The sequence below is a fragment of the Martes martes genome (assembly GCF_963455335.1).
Source record: "Martes martes genome assembly, chromosome: 2".
NCBI lineage: Eukaryota > Metazoa > Chordata > Mammalia > Carnivora > Mustelidae > Martes > Martes martes.
In genome coordinates this window covers 1,807,102-1,820,811 of record NC_137889.1, presented here as the reverse complement: position 1 = coordinate 1,820,811, position 13,710 = coordinate 1,807,102, and positions in this window count along the sequence as shown.

Sequence of the window (13,710 nt, the reverse complement as noted above, 5' to 3'; positions counted from 1 at the left end):
ACTCCTGGGGATCTGGGTGGCCAGGGGTATTGATTCATATCAGAAGAGCTTTAAAATGCGGTCCCTTACCGGCAGGGGACTTCTGGCTTCGAGGACAAATCACTGGTGGAGAGGGACAAATCACTGGTGGATACCAGTCCGGGGAAAGGTTTCTCGCGTCTCGGCCTCCTTGTCGGTCTTCTTGTTGTACAGCCAAAAGGACTAGCGGCTGCTCTTGACCGTTTCCCTTCAAGCGGTGGGGGTGACGGCAGCTTTATGGATAATGGCAAGTCTCAGCATAAACCCTAGTACGTTTGCACAGAACAGTAGAGTTGACCTATCCCTTCCTGCTTTAAATATGGCTGCTCGCTTCTCTTCCTTACAAATAAATGTCATTTACGGCACTTTTTTTTCCAGAATAGGATACTTTTGTCTGCATTAAAATCCTATTAATATACTCTCCTCCTCAATGATTTTTTTTTTTTTTTTGGCAACTCTGTTGGGCCCCCACAATGGTATTTTAGTGGCATCTGGGAATCTGCCTAAGATTGTCTCTCTCCCTCTCCCCCCTGCCCCTGCCCTGTCTCAAATAAATCTTAAAAAAAAAAAAAAACCTGTAAAATGAATAACAAAGGGGGTATAAAGACATGCCTAGTGAAAATTCCTTTTAATGTAACTGGGCAAAACATTCCAATCAGAAGATGTGTGTGACCGAATGGATAGAAAATTGACAGATCTGTCTGCTGCTACACGAGACTCGTTTCCGACTGAACGCACGAACGGACTGAAAGCGAAGGCATGGAAAAACGTTTGTGAAGCAAGCGGATGCTAAAAGAAAGCTGGGAGAGCAATACTGAGACAAAACAGACTTTACAGCGAAGACTGTAACAAGAGACAAAGAAGGGCACTAGGTCATCCTAAAAGGCAGTCCAAGAAGATGTGAAAATTGTATTTATCCACCCAGCAGGGGAGCACCCGGATACGTAAAGCGACTATTCACAGATGAGAAGGAAGAGGTTGATGGAGATAAAATCATTAGCAGGGGATGTCAACACCTCACTTACATCAGCGGATACAGACCAGATAGAAAATCTATGAGGAAACTGGCCTTTCGTGGCTCATTGCAATGATGGATCTAACAGAGATATCTGGAACATTCCATCCCCAAACAGCAGAATTCACATTTGTTATTTGTTTATTTTTTTTTTATTTATTCGACAGACAAAGATCACAAGTAGGCAGAGAGGCAGGCAGAGAGAGAGAGGAGGAAGCAGGCTCCCTGCAGAGCAGAGACCTGATGCGGGCTCGATCCCAGGACCCTGGGATCATGACCTGAGCCGAAAGCAGAGGCTTTAACCCACTGAGCACCCAGGTCCCCCACATTTGTTATTTTCAACTGCACTTGGAATGTTGTCCAGAACAGGTCACATATTAGGCCATAGGACATATCTAAACAAATTTAAGAATTGAACTCATGTCACACATCTTTTCTGACCACATTAGTATGGAACTAGAAATCAGCCACGAGAAAAAAATCTGGAACAGAGATACACGTAGGCTAAATAACATGCTACTAAAATATGATATGGCCAGTCAGGAAATCAAATAGGAGACGAAAAATTCATGGAGACAAATAAAAATGAAAACACAATTGTTAATCTCTGGGATGCAGCAAGAAGCTATTCGGTGGGAAGGTTGTTGCAGTAAGTGCCAGAAAGAAGCAGGAAATGTCGGGAAGCCAGAAAAATCTCAAACAACCTGACCTCACACGTGAAGGGCTGGGGGGAAATGCCCAAAGCCAGGAGGAGGAAGAAAATAATAAACCTCAGAGCAGAGAGAAATGAAATGGAGATGAAAAATGTAGAACAATGAAACCAGGAGCTGGTTCTTTGAAAAGATCAACAAAAATCACAAACCTTTAGCAGAATCATAAAAAAAGAGGACTCAAGTAAATAACAGAAATGAGGGGGGAGAAAGAAGAACCAACACCGCGGAAATGCAAGGGGTCCTAAGGGAATGCTGTAAAAGGTGTGTCCGCCACCACCTTGGACGACCTAGAAGGAATGGATAGATTCCTAAGACATACAACCTCCAAGACCGAATCCGGACGGAACAGATAATTTGAACAGACCCATGAGTAGCTGTGAAATTCGGTCAGTAACCAAAACCAAACCAGAGCAGAAACAAAGAACAAAAAGTCCCCAGAAACAAAGGTTGGGGACCGGAGGGCCCGCGGGTGAGTTCTACCAGACGGTCGGGAAGCGCGGCCCCCAGACGCCCCGCTACTCCGGCCTGCAGGAGCGGGACGGAACCTTCCAGGCTGGCCCCTGCGGCCCGACCCACCCCGTACTCAAACCCGACTGCAACGCCAGGAGGAAAACGGCCCCAAAGCCCTGACAGATGCGAAAATCCTCTAGAGAAGCCGAGCGAAGCCGACGGCAGGGGCCTCCAGCGCGGCGGTGGGACTCCTGGAGGCGCGTCCGCCCCCGCCCCGTCTCTGCGGCCTGTGCCGTCCTGCCTGGCGCTGTCCTCCTCTGTCCTCCGTCCACCTCGTGACCCTCTGCTTCCTGCCCCTCCTGCTGTGCCGTCCGGGGCATCTTACGTTTCTTTCACGGAGTTCCTCACCTCTGAGGTTCGGTGTCTTGTCAAGGGTCGCCTGGTGTCCCCACGCCTTCCCGAAGGCCCGTGTGCTGCACCTTCACGACCGTTCGCTATGGGGCACCCGCTGTTCTGTCCCTTCCATCTGCGGGGACCGTCCCTCCTTCCCTCGGGACCGCCATCGGCCCGCCTCTCGGGCCCGTCTCGTGCTGGGAGACCCCGGTCTTCTGCTCTTGGAAGCGGTGGCCTCCTGCAGCGGGCCGCGTCCCTGTCCCCCACAGCCTGGCCCTGGAGGGGAGCCCGTCTGCGGGTGGCTTGCGTCCGAGCGGCTTTTCCTTTAGTCCACGTCTGCCCGCGCCCTCGGCGGGTTGTGGTTCTGCTCGCGGCGTCTGTGCTGCTGGGGAGCCCCGGGCAGCGAGCGGGGGGCTAGGGCGGGGCAGGGAGCTCTTGCCAGGGTGCGGCTGGTTCCACCTGCGGGCCCATGGGGCGTGGCTGCGGCCGGTGGGGCGTGGCTGCGGCCGGTGGGCGTGGCTGCGGCCGGTGGGGCGTGGCTGCGTCGCGGCGGGAGGCAGGTGTTAGCAGAATCTGTGCGGAGCCCCTCGCCGGGGCGCACCCCCGCAGCACAGATGCTGCCAGCGCCGCCTCCAGGGGATGGGCAGGAGCCCAGAGCCGAGGCTGGGCTCGCGGACTGGGAGGGGTGAGTCCTCCGGAGACGGCGGGGCAGGGTGCGCTGCGGGCCGGGCTGGGTAACCAGCGACGTGCAGAGCCACCCCCCAGGTGGGGCCGTTCTGCTTGGCCAGGCTGGGTGCGGGCTGGGTGCGGGCTGGGTGCGGGCTGGGTGCGGGCTGGGTGCGGACGCCCCCGACAGCCTCTGACATGTGCAGGAACATCTGCCAGGCGCTGCGCGCACTCGCTGCTGCCTCTCCCAGGGCGGGTGTCTCCTGAGGGGGGGACCCCGCCGTCACTCACCCTCGGGGCTCACCCAGCCCGAGTCAGCTGACTTAAAGCACCCGCAGCTCCCCGCCGCCCCGTTCGCCCTTCCCGTGCTCTCCACCGGGACTTCGTCTTCTCGACGCTTTCTCGGCTGCTCTCCAGTCGGTCTGCGTGGGTGTCCGCGGCGGCACCCAGCTGTCCACGCGCGATGGGGCGAGCTTAGCGCCCTCTGACTCTGCCGTTTTACCGAGCCGCAGGTTCATATTCCGGGCTTCCTGAACCTGGATCTGTTTTCTTCCCCAGCTTAGGAAATTTTTCTATTTTTATGTCTTCAGATAAATTTTGTGCTCCTTTCCCTCTCTACCTTCTTGGAATCCCTACAATCCAGATGTTTGCCTGATGTCATCCAAGAGATCCCTTAGCCTCTTCTCATTTTTAATTATCTTTCTTTCCGACCTTGTACGCTTCCCTTCCTTGTACGCTTCCCTTCCTCATCTTCCTGATGGCTGGTCCAGTCTCCTACGCGCACTCATCTGTGGGTTCCCTCTAGTGTAGTTTAACTTCAGTTATTATATGATTCAATTCTGATTGGCTCTTTTCTGTATTCTCTCTTTGTTGAAATTTTCCCTGACTTCTTCCCTTCTGTTCCCTGTGAACATCTTTATGATCGTTACATGAAACTCTTTATTAGGCACAATGCTGATCTCCATTTCTCCAGTTCTTTTTATGAAAATTTATCTTGTGCTTAAGTTTGGAGCATATACCTCTGTCTCCTCATTTTACGTGACGTTCTGTGATTATTTCTATGAATTAGGAGGAACAGCGACTTCTGAGCTTGAAGGAATGGTCTTGTGCCTGATCATTCACTGTGTAGACTGTGTGTGCCCAGTGACTTTGGCTGGCCGGCTGGAGACCTGGCTGGCATGAGTGGGAACTCGGTGCTGGGGCTATGCTGGCGGGATGGCTGGAGCTGAAGTGGGCATGGCCCGGGCAGTCCTGGAGATCATCACACAACAGGGACCCCAGCAGCACAGCGGAAGTTTTCAAGTGAAAAAGAACTGGGGAACCCTGGGGGTCTCCGTGGAGAGAGTGTTCTGGAAGGATGGTGAGAGCTGAAGTGGCTGTGCATCATGGTGGTCCCTGAGCTCTCCACTCAGAGGTCACACTGGCAGGACAGGGGGAGCCAAGGTGGGCCATGGGCCAGGGTGTCCAGCGCTGCTCAGGGCGTGGGGCATCCAGGCAGAGCTGCTCGAGCCAGTGCAGCTGAGCCAGGAGGCCCAGGAATGCTCTGGATTGGGGACATCCTAGCAAGTCATTTGAGGTCCAAGCGGCAGGGCCGGGCGTGTGCTGTGGTGCTTTCTTCCTGTGTGACCTTGGCCCGATGACTGTACCTGTAGGAGCACTGACCGTGTGCACCATACCGGGGCTGGTGGGATGGCTTGGGCTGGTGTGGGCAAGGGGCACTGGGCTCAGTGAGGCAGGGGTGACTGCAGTGCCTAGACTCGGCTCCTGCCTGTTCTGCCGAGGTGGACGGTTAATGTAAACTGTGGCACGCACCAGGCCTTCTGACCCGGAGAGAATCCCAGCAGTTCCCGTTTTGTGGATTTCTAGCTCTGGATCCTTTATATACTAGTTGCTTTTTTAAACCATGGCATTTTTTTCCCTGGGCCCCAGGGCAGATGGATCTGTTCCCAGTCTCCCGTACCTCCTCTCCCGCTGCGGTTCACAGCACTGCGGGGCGGCCTCCCTTTACTATCGTGTCTCCGTCTCTCTGTCTCTCCCCTCCCCGTGTGATGTCTGCGAACAGAGCTCTCAGTTCTTCGAGAGGGATTTCCGTAAACATCAGTGTAGACCGGTGCGTCCGTGGGGGAGGGGAGGTCACGGTCCTCCTCCGTTGCTATCTGGCACTGGAACCGTGTTCATCTCTTGATTTTCAGAATTTGTTCCTGGGTCTGCTGAGACCCGGAGAAGCCCCCTCTCTCCCATGGGAGGGACTGGCCCCCTGGGAGAGGGGAGCTCTAGCACCAGAGAGGACTGGGAATGGCATCCCCCCTCCCCGGAACAGTAGGGAGCTGCCGACTGGGACCTTTGTCTTCAGGGGTGACTCTGGGAGTGGGAACTCATGAGCTGCCCCAAGGTGGGATCCTCAGGCATGTCAATGGGCACCACGTAGGGCCTCCTCCGTCCACGCAGGTGCACGACTGGGTAAGGGGCAGTGTTTCTCCGAAGCAGAGGTGCGCAGGGTACCCCCAGGGCAGCTACCAGCTGACGACCCGCCACAGATTCGCAGCGGCTGTTGCCCTACCCTAGGTCAGTGCATGCCGACCTTACCCGATCATAGGGTTTTTTTTTTTTAAAGATAGGATTATAGACCAAAGTTCTTCCTTTTGTTACAAATTAGAATGTGTCTACCAATGTAAGTGAACTTGACTGAATTCAGAAAAAAATCGGGTTACTTTTCATGTGAGTAGATCTGTCAACAATACGCGGCCGGGCTGACGGTCTCATCCCTGGTGTCACCGAGGGCACGACAGAGGATGGAGAGGCCGTCGTTCTTCAAGCACGAGGAGTGGTTGTCAGGATTTCGCTGACTGTCCTATTTTGTTTCCTGCAACAGACTTTGTCATGGCAAGTACTGGCTTGTGGTCCTTCGGACTCACCAAAGAAATGGGGGCTTGTACCAGTTTGTCCTTGGTCTGTGATGCCCTCGAGGAGCCCTGGGCCGCAGTCGGGAGACCGCCACTGAGAGCCCTGACCTGCAGGTGGTGATTTTGGGCTCGACCCCTTCTTCTCAGCGGGGGATGCATCCTTCAGTAGCACTGGGGTTTACCGTGACCTACTCCCAAACCCTCTCAACGTCACTGTTCTCGATCTGGAAGACATCAGGTCTGCCTTCTCCCTGTGCAGCGTGTGGGCGTCACATGAACCCAGTGCAGCTTACTGTCTCCATCCCTGACCTCTGTCTTTTCGTCCCTCCAAGTCTACTGGGTCTTGCAACACGTGATAATTCAGATTGTTCAAAATGCATTTTATATCAAAATGCTCTTACCGTTTTTTTAGTCACTAATTCAAATGTTAAATAAAATAGAATAATTTATCTGGCACACACCATTACATCTCTTATGCTAATGAAAATACAACAATTATAACCCAGTTTCAAATACAAAAACATAAATGCCTAATGCTCTGCTGTTCGGATCTCATGCCCAGCTCTTTGCTGCCTGTGGTTTTCAAAGTACATTCTGTTATGAAGTTCATTACACTGTCCGTTTTTCTATAATTCTTATTCATGACACATGCCAGGTCATAGTTCTCTCTAGTTTCGTTCACTAAGTATATTCAGTGCCATATTCTATGTGAGAATCAGTTCTAAAAGCATATGGGTATTATTATCCCTTTTTTAATTAATTTTTTAAACTGAAGACAGAAGAAAAAAATACTTTACGGTGATTTGTGAATTGATTTCTTTGTCATATACTCGGCTCTCTCCTGTCAGCCCGTGCAGGACTCAGCTGGTCTGAAACGTTTTGAGGCTGTGGTAACCCTGGCATTTGGGGATATCGTAGATTTGGTTATAGACATTGCAATAGTAAATCAAATACATTTTGATGTTCTGCAGTGCATATAAAAATTATGTTTATAATACAATGTAGCCTTGAGTGTACAACAGCATGACATCCAAAAAAGCAATGTAGAAGCCTTAATTTAAAAATACGTGATTCACGGGGCGCCTGGGTGGCTCAGTGGGTTAAAGCCTCTGCCTTCGGCTCAGGTCACGATCCCAGGGTCCTGGGATCGAGCCCCGCATCAGGCTCTCTGATCCGTGGAGAGCCTGCTTTCTCCTCTCTCTCTGCCTGCCTATCTGCCTACTGGTGATCTCTGTCTGTCAAGTAAATAAATAAAATCTTAAAAAAAAAATAGAAATAAAAATACGTGATTCAGAAGAATGTGATGCATTGTTTAGTCTTCGCTGGTAGAATCCCTGGTGTCGTGGCTGACGGCTGCCGACCAGGGTGGCAGTTGCCGAAGGTTCGAGGCTGTGGCAGTTTCTTAAAAGAAGACAACAATTAAGTTTGTAGTGTGTGATACCATTTGATAGCATTTGACCCACGGAAGAACTTGTGTCAAAATCAGAGCTAATCCTCCCAAACCCCTGCTGCTGCTGTTTTATCAACTTTTATGTGATACTTGAAATCGTCTGTTGTCATTTCAACATCTTCACAAAGAACGGAATCCCTCTTGAGCAATCACTTTCTTTGCTCATCCAGAAGAAGCAACTCCTCACCCACGTGCCTTCTATCATGAGCCAGAAGCAGTTCCGTCCCATTCTCAGACCTCACTTCTAGCTCTTTCCATCACAGCTGAGGTTACTTCCTCCCTGGAATTCTTGAATCCCTTAAAGTCCTCCATGAGGACTGGAATCAACTTCTTCTGAAAATGCTGATGCTTTGACCTCTTGCCATGAATCATGAATGTTCTTAATGGCATCTGGAATGGTGGACACTTTCCAGAAGGTTTTCAATGTGCATTGCCCAGATTTATGAGAGAAATGACTATCTGTGTCACCTAGAGTCTTATGACATGCATTTTTTTCACCTTTTAAAAAAAGTTTTTAATTCCAGTTAACTTACAGATTTGTACTCTGAAAACTATAGAAATTGAGGAAGACACAAAGAAATGGAGAAACATTCCATGCTCATGGATTGGAAGAACAATTAAAATGTCTCTGCAACCCAAAGCCATCCCCACATTCAGTGCAAACCCTACCAAAATACCACCAGCATTTTTCACAAAGCTGGGACAAGCAGTCCTAAAATTTGTGTGGAACCAGAAGAGACCCCGAATAGCCAAAGGAATGATGAAAAAAAAAAAAACAAAAAACAACCCAAAGTTGGTGGCATCACAATCGAAGACTTCAAGGTCTAGTACAAAGCTGTCATCAACAAGACAGTATGGCACTGGCACAAAAACAGACACATAGATCAGTGGAACAGAATAGAGAGCCCAGAAATAGACCCTCAACTCTATAGTCCACTAATCTTTGACAAAGCAGGAAAGAACATTCAATGGAAGGAAGACAGCCTCTTCAACAAATGGTGTTGGGAACACAGGACAGCCACATGCAGAAGAATGAAACTGGACCATTTCCTTATATCACACTCAATAGACTCAAAATGGATGAAAAACCTCAGTGTGAGACAGGAATCCATCAAAATCCTTGAGAACACAGGCAGCAACCTCTTCGACGACAGCCACAGCAACTTCTTCCTAGAAACATCACCAAAGGCAAGGAAACAAAAGCGAAAATGAACTATTGGGATTTCATGAGGATAAAAAGCTTCTGCACAGCAAAGGAAACAGTAAACAAAACTAAAAGGCAACCTACAGAATGGGAGAAGATATTTGAAAATGACATGTCAGAGAAAGAGCTAGTATCCAAAATCTATAAAGAACTTCTCAAACTCAACACCCAAAAAACAAAACAAAAAAATCCTGTCAAGAAATGGGCACAAGATATGAACAGACATTTCTGCAAAGAAGACATCCAGATGGCCAACAGACACATGAAAAAGTGCTCCCCATCACTCGGCATCAGGGAAATACAAATGAAAACCATAAAGAGATCCTACCCACACCAGTCAGAATGGCTAATATGAACAACTCAGGAAACAAGAGATGTTTATATATTTATTTGAGAAATTTGCATGTATATTGTTTGTCCATATCTATACACATCATGTGAGTAATTCTTTTCATTGTGTTCAATTAGCCACCACAGAGTACATCATTAGTTTTTGACGTAGTGCTCAATGATGGATTAGTTGAGTAGAATATTCTTTAATCTCCATGTATTTGTGGTCTTTCCATTTTTTTTTTCTTGCGGTTGACTTCAAGTCTCATAGCATCATGGTCTGAAAATATGCATGGCATGATCTCAATCTTTTGTATTTATTGAGGCCTGATTTTTGATCCAGTATGTGATGTATTTTGGAAAACATCCTGTGTGCACTCAAAAGGAATGTGTATTCTGCCTTAGGATGAAATGCTCTGAGTATATCTGTCAAGTCCATCTGGTCCACTGTGTCATTCAAAGCCCTTGTGTCCTTGTTGACTTTCTGCTTAGATCATCTGTCCTTTGCTGTGAATGGGACGTTAAAGTCCCTACTATTGTATTATTATCAGTGACTTTCTTTATGTTTATTTTTAATTGATTTATATATTTCAGCGCTCCCAGGTTGGGGGCATAAATTAATTATGATATCATGACTTCTTCATCTCTTGTTACAATTTTTATTTAAAATCTAGTTTGTCAGGTATAAGGATGGCGACTCCTGCTTTCTTTTGAAGTCCATTAGCTTGACCGATGGTTCTCCGTCCCCTCACTTTCAGTCTGCAGCTGTCTTCAGTCTGTAATGAGTCCCTTGTTGGCAGCATATAAAGGGGTCTTGCTCATTTTTTTTATCCATTCTGACAGCCTGTATCTTTTGATTGGAACATTTAGTTCATTTACGTGCAGAGTGATTATTGGTAGATATGAATTACGGCCATTGTATTACTTGGTCAGTTGTTTCTGGATACTTTCTCTGTTCTTGTCTAGGCTTTGTCACTTTTGGTCTTTCTCACCCCTCAAAGAGCCCCCTCTAATACTTCCTGCGGGGCTTGCTTAGTGGTCATTGGTCAGAACTCCTTTAGTTTTTGTTTGTCTGGGAAGCTCTTTAGCTCTCCTCCTGTTCTGAACGATAGCCTTGCTGAATAAAGATTTCCTGGCACCATGATATTCCCTTTTGGCATGTTGAATATATCATGCCACTCTCTTCTGGCCTGCCAAGTTTTTGTGGACAGATCTGCAGCTAACATTATTTGTCTTCCCTTGTAATTTAGGGAATGCTTTTCTCTTGCTGCTTTCCGGATTTTTCTTTATATTTTGCAAATTGAACTACAACATGCATTGGTATTGGCCTGTTTTTGTTGATTTTGATGGGAAATGTCTGCGCCTCCTGGATTTGGATGTCTGTTTCCTTCCCCAGATTAGGGACTTTTTCAGCTATGATTTGCTCAAATAAACTTTCTGCCCCCTTCCCCCTCTCTTCTGAGACTCCGACGGTACGGATGGCATTACACTTTATGGAGTTGCTGTGTTTCCTAAGTCTACATTTGTATCCAATATTTTCTTCCCCTCTTCTTTCCAGCTTCATGATTTTTCCATAATTTCATCTTCTGTATCACTTTTTTTTCCCTCTGCTTCTTCCATCCTTATGGTCATTGCATCTGGTCAGTTTTGCATCTCAGTTATAGCATTTTTTATTTTGCCTGCCTAGTTCTTTGGTCTTTTATCTCTGCAGCAAGGCACTCCCTGGTATCTTCTATGTTTTTCTTAAGCCCAGCTAGTATCCATATGACTGTTGCTTTAAATTCTGGACCAGAATGGGAGATACTACTTATGTCTGTTTCCGTTAGATCTCTGGCCCTGACTTTTTCTTTTGGATTGAATTCTTTCATCTTGGCATTTTGCCTAGGTCTCTGTCTTCTTTGTGTTAGAAAAGCCTGTTATGTAATGGCTTTATGAAGAAGCGGTCATATGCTGTCCAGGGCCTGGTGCCTCAGGAAGTGTTCCTGGTGTGTGCTGTGTGCACGCTGCGGCTGTGTTGTGGGTATAATTTGCCTCAGGTCAGTTGGCTGCAGAGTTTCTCCTGCCTGCCGTGGGGCGTGTGTAGACCTTGGCCAGAGTGTGGTGAGTTCTAACTAGGTGTGCTCTGGTCTGCTTGCTGAAAGAGACCTGATGCTATTTCCACTGGAGCTGAAGCTCTGTGCACTCTGTGGTCAGTGGACATGGTATGTCCGGGCAGTGGGCGTGGTTTGTGCTGGTCCTCTTGGGGTGGGGCCACTGCTCTGGTTCCCGTGTACGCCTGTCCTAGAAAAGGAGCACCTGCTGAGTGCAGGGGTGGAGGGGGGCTTGGTGTAAGCAGTTTAGGCCACTACTGTTGGCACTGTGCCGCTTACTAAAGTTAGTTTATGCTGAGAGGCAGGGGAGAGAAATGGCACCATTCTCTTCTCTTGTCCCAGAGAGGGGCGTTTGTACCCGCTGCTGTCTGAGAAGTGCCCTCCCCCCAGAAGGGCAAATAATTTCCCCTTCTGTGTCCCAGGCTTCCCTCAGATCCCTGCCTTCACCCTGTGTCCAGGCCATCTGTCCTCCGGGCAGTGCCATGCACCTGTGTTCTATCCCAGGAAGGCCAGTTGATTTTTAAAACTCAACTTAGGGACCTGGTGCAGTGGAGACCTATGCTGATCCTCTGGGGGAGGGTCCCACTGTGCTGGGACTGGTGCAGGTCTGTCTCAGAAGGGCAGTTGCACCAAAGCACAAGGGGGTGATGTTGGAGTAAAGTACAGCAAAGAGCCAGTGTCCAGTTTCGGCCACCCTCAGCAGGCATCTCTGTGCCTATGTCGAGGGGTGGGGGATGGTAATGGCACCTGCTGGCTCTTGTCCCTGCAGAGCCGATGCCGCCACTCTGAGAGGCACCCCAGGAAGGGGGAACCATCTCTCCCAGTGCCTCCCAGGGGACCCTCTGCTCACACCTACCATGGGCAATCTGTCCTCCTGCACTGGGGCAATGCAGTGCCCACAGGCCCACATGGGCCATGCTGCAGGTCCCTAAACTCTGTCGCTGAGCCGCACTGTTGTAAAAGCTCACAAAACTCAGCCCTTTTCATTTTCCCAGTCAGTGGCTTTGGGAAGTGTTTTCCTTGTGCAGTCCTCTGTGCACTCCTCTCGCTCATGTCTCTCTCTTTTTCCTCGCTCCATGATCAGGGCTCCCTTCCCTCCACAGCATCTGTAGTCCTTTTCTCCCCCAAATCACATCTTAGCACCTCCTCCTGTCCACGATGCAGCCTCTTGTCTCTGTCTGGTTGTGCATTTTGTTCTGTCAGTGTCAGGTCAATTTCTTGGGTGTTCAGAATGATTCGATATTGATCCCAGCTGTGTTTAAGGGATGAGGCAAACCTAGGTTTCTTCTGTCTCTCTGATATCTTACTTCCTCCCTTTTCCCCATTTTTAAAATTGTGCTATTGTATTCCTTTCCTTGTTGAAGGTTTGCTAACCGGTTGTCTCCTCTGCTTCTCTCTCACCCTCTTGTTTCCTGCTCACTGGAAGCCCGGAGAATGAGATTACAGTTAAGATAGGTCTGTTTCCTGTACAATCTGATCACCTGCCCCCAAATCTAAAAGGCAGTTTCTTGGCTGTCTCTGCTCCCCGGCCCCTCTTTCCCTTTGAACATAAAGCTGCCTTTGAGATGAGGACGACCGTGGCCGACAGGAAACGGAGGGGAAGAGGGAGGTGAGCGAGCAGCAGAAGACCGGGGGGCGGAGACAGCTGGAGGAGAAGCTCGGGGGACGCTAAGAACTGGGTTTGTTGTACATTTAAACGCAGAGCCGATGGGTGACCTAGGTAATTTGGAATGTTGATGATTGACCTCGAGGTCCGATCTGAGACGGAGTCCTGGCCGTGGCCCCTGTAGGTCGTGTGGTTCACGCTGACCCACTCAGACGGGTGGGTTCACCACCCGTCAGGGGTGGGTAGAATTCCTGTGTCGTGGCCGGTGTGAGCTTAAGGGCGGGAAGGTGTTCCGTGTGGTGCAGTGGCGGGGAGATCCTCTGCGTGCGCATCACCGGGGTTGTCGGATGGGATTTCCGCGGGTGGGATTTCGACTCGGTGATGCGCGTGTGTGGGCGGGGAATGGGTGGGGGAGGGTGTGACTCGAGTTTGTGCAGACAGATGTTAGAGGAAGGGCCTGCGTGTGGTGGCAGATAAGTGACGGTGTCTTTCACGGAAGAAGGCGGGGCCCATCTATGGGTTATATTCATTTCACTTATTATTTTTTTATATTTCACAGATACTTTTCTCTGAAAATGATTTTCTTTACCATCAAAATCTATGTACACGTGAATTAAACATCTTTATTATTGGGGTAGAGTTGACAGAATGTCACATTAGTTTCGGGTGTACGGCACGGTGATTCTAGAAGTCTACACCGTGTGCTCGCATCCGTCCCTGCCCTGTGCTGTCCCAACACAGCTGGCCACATCCCTACGCGGTATCTTTGATCCTCGTGACTTGCTCATCCCAGGGCCAGAAGCCTGGCTCTCCCACTCCTCCTCACCCGTTTGCCCATCTGCAGCCCCGCTCCCTCCGGCAGCCGTCAGTTC